The sequence below is a fragment of the Pseudochaenichthys georgianus genome, chromosome 20, assembly GCF_902827115.2.
Source record: "Pseudochaenichthys georgianus chromosome 20, fPseGeo1.2, whole genome shotgun sequence".
Lineage (NCBI taxonomy): Eukaryota > Metazoa > Chordata > Actinopteri > Perciformes > Channichthyidae > Pseudochaenichthys > Pseudochaenichthys georgianus.
The window spans coordinates 15,476,735-15,481,815 of record NC_047522.1 but is presented as its reverse complement, the minus strand read 5'-3'; the positions used below and the strand labels follow the sequence as shown (position 1 = coordinate 15,481,815).

Sequence of the window (5,081 nt, the reverse complement as noted above, 5' to 3'; positions counted from 1 at the left end):
TTATTGCTGCTCCACTTTTCTGTTTTCTACAGGTCAGTACATGATGAAAATGATCGATGTTAACTTGTGTGAATTAGATATGATGTTGGAGATGTTTAGGAGAGTGTGTCAGAAGGTTTTGAGCATGTTTGACATAGTAACGGTATTTTAAAAATACTAAACTGTCGGCAACAATAGATGCCATTTTCGCGGGCTTCAGCCGCACCTGGGTAAATGTGACCTGAGCGAAGGCTCGCAGGCAGGTTAGCTGCTGCCAGAGCTATTTAATAGAAGAGTTACGACATCTCCGTTCACTCCAATGGACCACTTTTTTACAGCAATGGCGGATCGTGGAGCCTCTCAATCGTTCCCCGGAAGTTAGCGCCAAGGCTGGCAGAGCTGTGGAGTTGCAGCATAATACACCGTTCGTGACGGACTTTTAAAGGTAAGAAGAAGTTTAAAGATTTATATTGCGGATATTATCAGTACATCTGATTCAAATGAACATGTGTATTAAAGGATGTCAGTGGATTATCCCTAAATTAGTAGATTTAAGGAACGTTTACAGATAACAGATTAAGCTAGCATACCGAAGCAAGTTAGCAACACACGTTGAACAGCCTTTTAATTGTAAATTCCGTTCTCTTAATGTAATTTCGTCCAACATGTTGAATTAGAGAAGAGGGGCTTCTAAACGGGATTGTATGCGGGGGTGGAGGGAGTTAAATATTAGATAAATATAACTTTGGTGCGTGTAAGAGTGAGTGTTTTTAGCAGAGCCATATTGTGTCCTTGTGATTCTGTTGATTATTACCTGTCTGTATAATGTTGCAGCTCAGCTGATTCTGGATTGATGGCAAAGGGAGAGGCACTTAAGTGAGAGTGAAAACACAAAGTACGTTTAATACTACTGTTTTATATAAGTAAACACCTTATCTCCCCAAGGCATTTCCCATCCAATAGGTGTGCTGTGTGTGTGTATAACCCTTTCTCCTGTCTGTTACTCCCTCTTTCAGCACAAGAGCCAGAGGGGGATTCAATGGAGCCTGAATACCTGCACTGAGACCCTCACCCTGCACCCTGAGTCTCAACTCTCAGTGTTTTTCAAGCCTTTCCCTGTTTTTTTGTATTAAACAAAACATTAAGCTTTCCCAATGGTGTGGTTTTCGTTTTGTGAAAAAGTGCAAATGCAGTGTTTGTATATAATTACATCACATATTTTGTTGCTGTTGGTCGTGAAATTGCTCCTGCTGACTTGAGCCAGCCATTTTTTCCTCTGTTCTGTGTCAGTGGGGAAGCCGTACATTCGTACTCCTTTCTCTGAGCAATTTGAGCATCCCCAGGCAGCACATCAAACCATGGTGGCTACTAGGAGGCAGCACAGCAAACCAGGACAACACGGAGGAAAAGGCACCGACAAACTGCATGATATGCTATTCAATGTTTATTGAATTCCATGTATTTGCAATGGATGTTCCTAAAACAACACATTTAACATCATCATTATCATCATATGCTGCTAGTCCTGCTGCTGCTGCTAGTCCTTTGATAGTCACCTGTCGGTCTCCTGTCCTTTCTGAAAGCCATAAAGATGACATTAGTCATTTAGATAACTTGTGTCCTCAATTACCAGGGGATTACTGAAACTACCATGAATTTAAGAAAATGGTAGAAATGAATCCAATCTGAATTTTAAAGCATTACTTTAGATCCCCTCCCTCTAAATGTATCAATAAACATTAGAAAGTGATGCTCCTGACTACCATACAAGTTTAAGAAGATAATATTGGTTTGAAAGAATTCAAAGCTATAAATAAACAGCAACAGGCTCTTTAACAAGGCACTGTTAGTAACATGTAAACTAGTTGTTCACACTAATCCTAATATTATCACTTAATATTAGCAAATTCGATTTTATTTTTTAAAACATATTGATGTAAATACATACACATATCGATTTGTTGTATAAATATTGCAAATCAAAACCTTTATTCACTAATAATTAACAAAAATCGTAGTTCTATCTCCTGTTATCAATGCATTCACATTGCCCGCCATGAACTTCCGGGGAACGATCCTCTTCTACATGAACCACGTGACGATAACCGTTTTTGGACTTCCGGTGTCGTAACTCTTCTATCTATATGGCGCTGGCTGCTGCGCACGGGTAATATGTTTTGTTTACCCGAGTGCAGTCTTGCAGGCACATTGCCTTGTTTTTTGTTTATTAACATTGACAGTGTATTTTTGTGATCTCCATAATATGTTATATTTGGTAAAGATAGATATATTGATAGAAAGTATTATTTGATAGCGTTATGTGTTTATAGATAACAACCTGTCCTTCACTGCAAACATAGCTGCTACAACCCGCTGCTGCAGATACACGCTTTACAACATCAGGAGGATGCGTCCCCAGCTGACCCAGAAAGCGACGCAGGTTCTGGTCCAGGCTCTCATCATCTCACGCCTAAACTACTGCAACTCCCTCCTGGCTGGTCTACCTGCATGTGCCATCCGACCTGCAGCTCATCCAGAATGCAGCGGCTCGTCTGGTCTTCAACCTTCCTAAATTCTCCCACACCACGCCGCTCCTCCGCTCCCTCCACTGGCTTCCGGTAACTGCTAGAATCCACTTCAAGACAATGGTACTTGCGTACCATGCTGCGAATGGATCTGGCCCTTCCTACATCCAGGACATGGTTAATCGTACACCCCAGCACGTGCACTCCGCTCTGCATCAACCAAACAGCTCGCTGCGAAGGGGACCCAAGTTCCCATCAGCAAAAACACGTGGGTTTGCTATCCTGGCTCCAAAATGGTGGAATGAGCTCCCATTGACATCAGGACAGCAGATAGCTTACACACCTTCCGGCGCAGACTGAAAACTAATCTCTTTCGACTCCACTTCGAGCAATAGAACTATTAACAAAGCACTTATGGACTGGCTTACCTAAAGCCAGTTGAGTAGCACTTGAAATGTTTTTGCTCTATGAAACCTGATGTACTTATATGATTCTGTTTTCTTCAAGTTTGTATTTTGTTGGTCGAACGCACTTATTGTAAGTCGCTTTGGATAAAAGCGTCAGCTAAATGCAATGTAATGTAATAATTTATATTGACTATGTTGAATTTCTCCTTGAGATACAGTAATTGACTGTGACAGACAGATAACTTAAAGGGATAGTGGAAATTGAACCCCAAATAGTTTCGTTTTAACTTAGGCTATATACAAGCATAATTACGTACCAAAACAATCACACCTGATTAAAAAAAATATAATAATTGCCTTACGCATGTTAGAAGCACTTTATTGCAGCTTCCCCGAACTTTTTTAGAAACGAAATGATCGAGTCAGCCAAACCGGAAGTGAGGAAAACTCAGGAAGACGAAACAATAACAAACCACGGCGTCTATGCAGAATGAACGTGGAAGGGCAAATATACCAGACAAAGAAGAAGGATTGTACGAGGTATCCAGTGATGATAGCGAGTCAGAAACATCCTCTCGGCTTTCCTGCGAAAATGTAGTTTTAGGAACTGAATCTGAATCCGGTTCAGTAAGCGACGATGGTGAGAATATTGAGCCAGACGATGGACCATTACGTCCTTATTTGTTCGAGCCCGAGGTGATGGAGTTAGTTCACGGCATGGGCAATGGCGAGGATGACCAGGACCAGGCGCCAGATGATGCACCCCTACGCACAAATAATCTTGACTGGTAGGTCCCTAAGCATAGCTCACGCTAGGCGCTATATTATATATTGCAAAAGTTGGCATGCATGCACTGTAGGCCTATGGCTATGCCCGAGGATGACTGCATGTAGGGTACATTTCATAACATACCAGGGTCAGGTTCACATAAATTATCTTGTCACATTTATTATTGTATATGTAACAGCCTTATGGGCATTAATTACATGAATACATTTAAATGAATTGTATACTAGCATGATATACAGCTAGAGCCAATCGGTCTTTTGACGTAGCATGGTCCTAATCCTAGGCTAGCCAGGCTGCCTGTCAAGTGTAGGCTGTACTCACAGTACTGTTAGTCTATCATGTCTATATGATGACTGTAGTGTACACATTCGACACTGTGTACCGGATTATCGGATGACGAGGCCTCCGGTCGCCTAATCGACAGGCAATAAATGGCGTTGTACACAATGGTACAGGCTAATGATGCATTAAATCAGCCAGAAAACATAATAAAATACTCGTGCCTCGTCCAATGTTTGTGCCCGTCTTCCTTTGTTTTCGTCATCACCCGAAGATTCCCGAAGTATTTAGTTTCATTGAGAGGGCGTGGTCGGGAGCAGTAAAATTGAAAATAAAACGAAACTAGGCGCATGAAATAAAAAAAATGGTTTATTATGCTTATTTTTTAATAAAAATACATAAGTTAAACCCAAAATTCGCGGATTTCCACTATCCCTTTAAATGGAGAAATGTGATGTTTGTAAAGTTCAGCTATTTGAATGTAACTGTGTACTTTGAATTTTGAATAAGAAGCATTCCGGACGATGAACCGGATCCTGTGTATAATTATTGCTGCTGCACTTTTCTGTTTTCTACAGAAATCATTTATTTTTGCTGTGGTACCCAAGCTTTTGGGACCCGTAACAAAAAATGTTGTACAGCTGAGTGTCAAGAACTGCTTCAAATAGTGATAGGATTAATTGTAGTGCTCCACCTGTATGTATACATGTATGTTTGTTTGTTTGTTTGTTTGTTTGTTTGTTAATTTGAGTAAAGTTCCATTGTGATTGACATAATTGTTGTTTTCTATGATTGCCAATTGACCCACAGTCAGTGGTTCATGAACAGTTCATGTACATGAACAGTTCATAGCCAGCCATTGAATTATATTCAGTGACTGGGTATGAACTGTTCATGAACGGTTCATGAAGTTGTTATGAACAGTTCTTGATATGTTCATGAACAATTCTTGAAATGTTCTTGGTTGAATATCCCTACACACTCACTGAAAACTCCATTTCATGAATTGTTCATGAACCTGCCTAAAACCATATTCCATGAATTGTTCATGAACCATTCCAGCACAGGAGTTTCATGAGTAGTTCATGAACTGCCCTAGTG

The 5,081-nt window shown here is 40.6% G+C and overlaps 1 long non-coding RNA gene across 1 annotated transcript; it reads left to right on the top strand.

The window, feature by feature from the left end:
• The first annotated feature begins 310 nt into the window (after window positions 1-310).
• Window positions 311-1,129, top strand: LOC139435898 (uncharacterized). The gene is made up of 3 exons (XR_011645109.1): window positions 311-424; window positions 814-874; window positions 996-1,129. It is a non-coding gene; the product is annotated as an uncharacterized lncRNA (long non-coding RNA).
• Window positions 1,130-5,081: the final 3,952 nt, after the last annotated feature.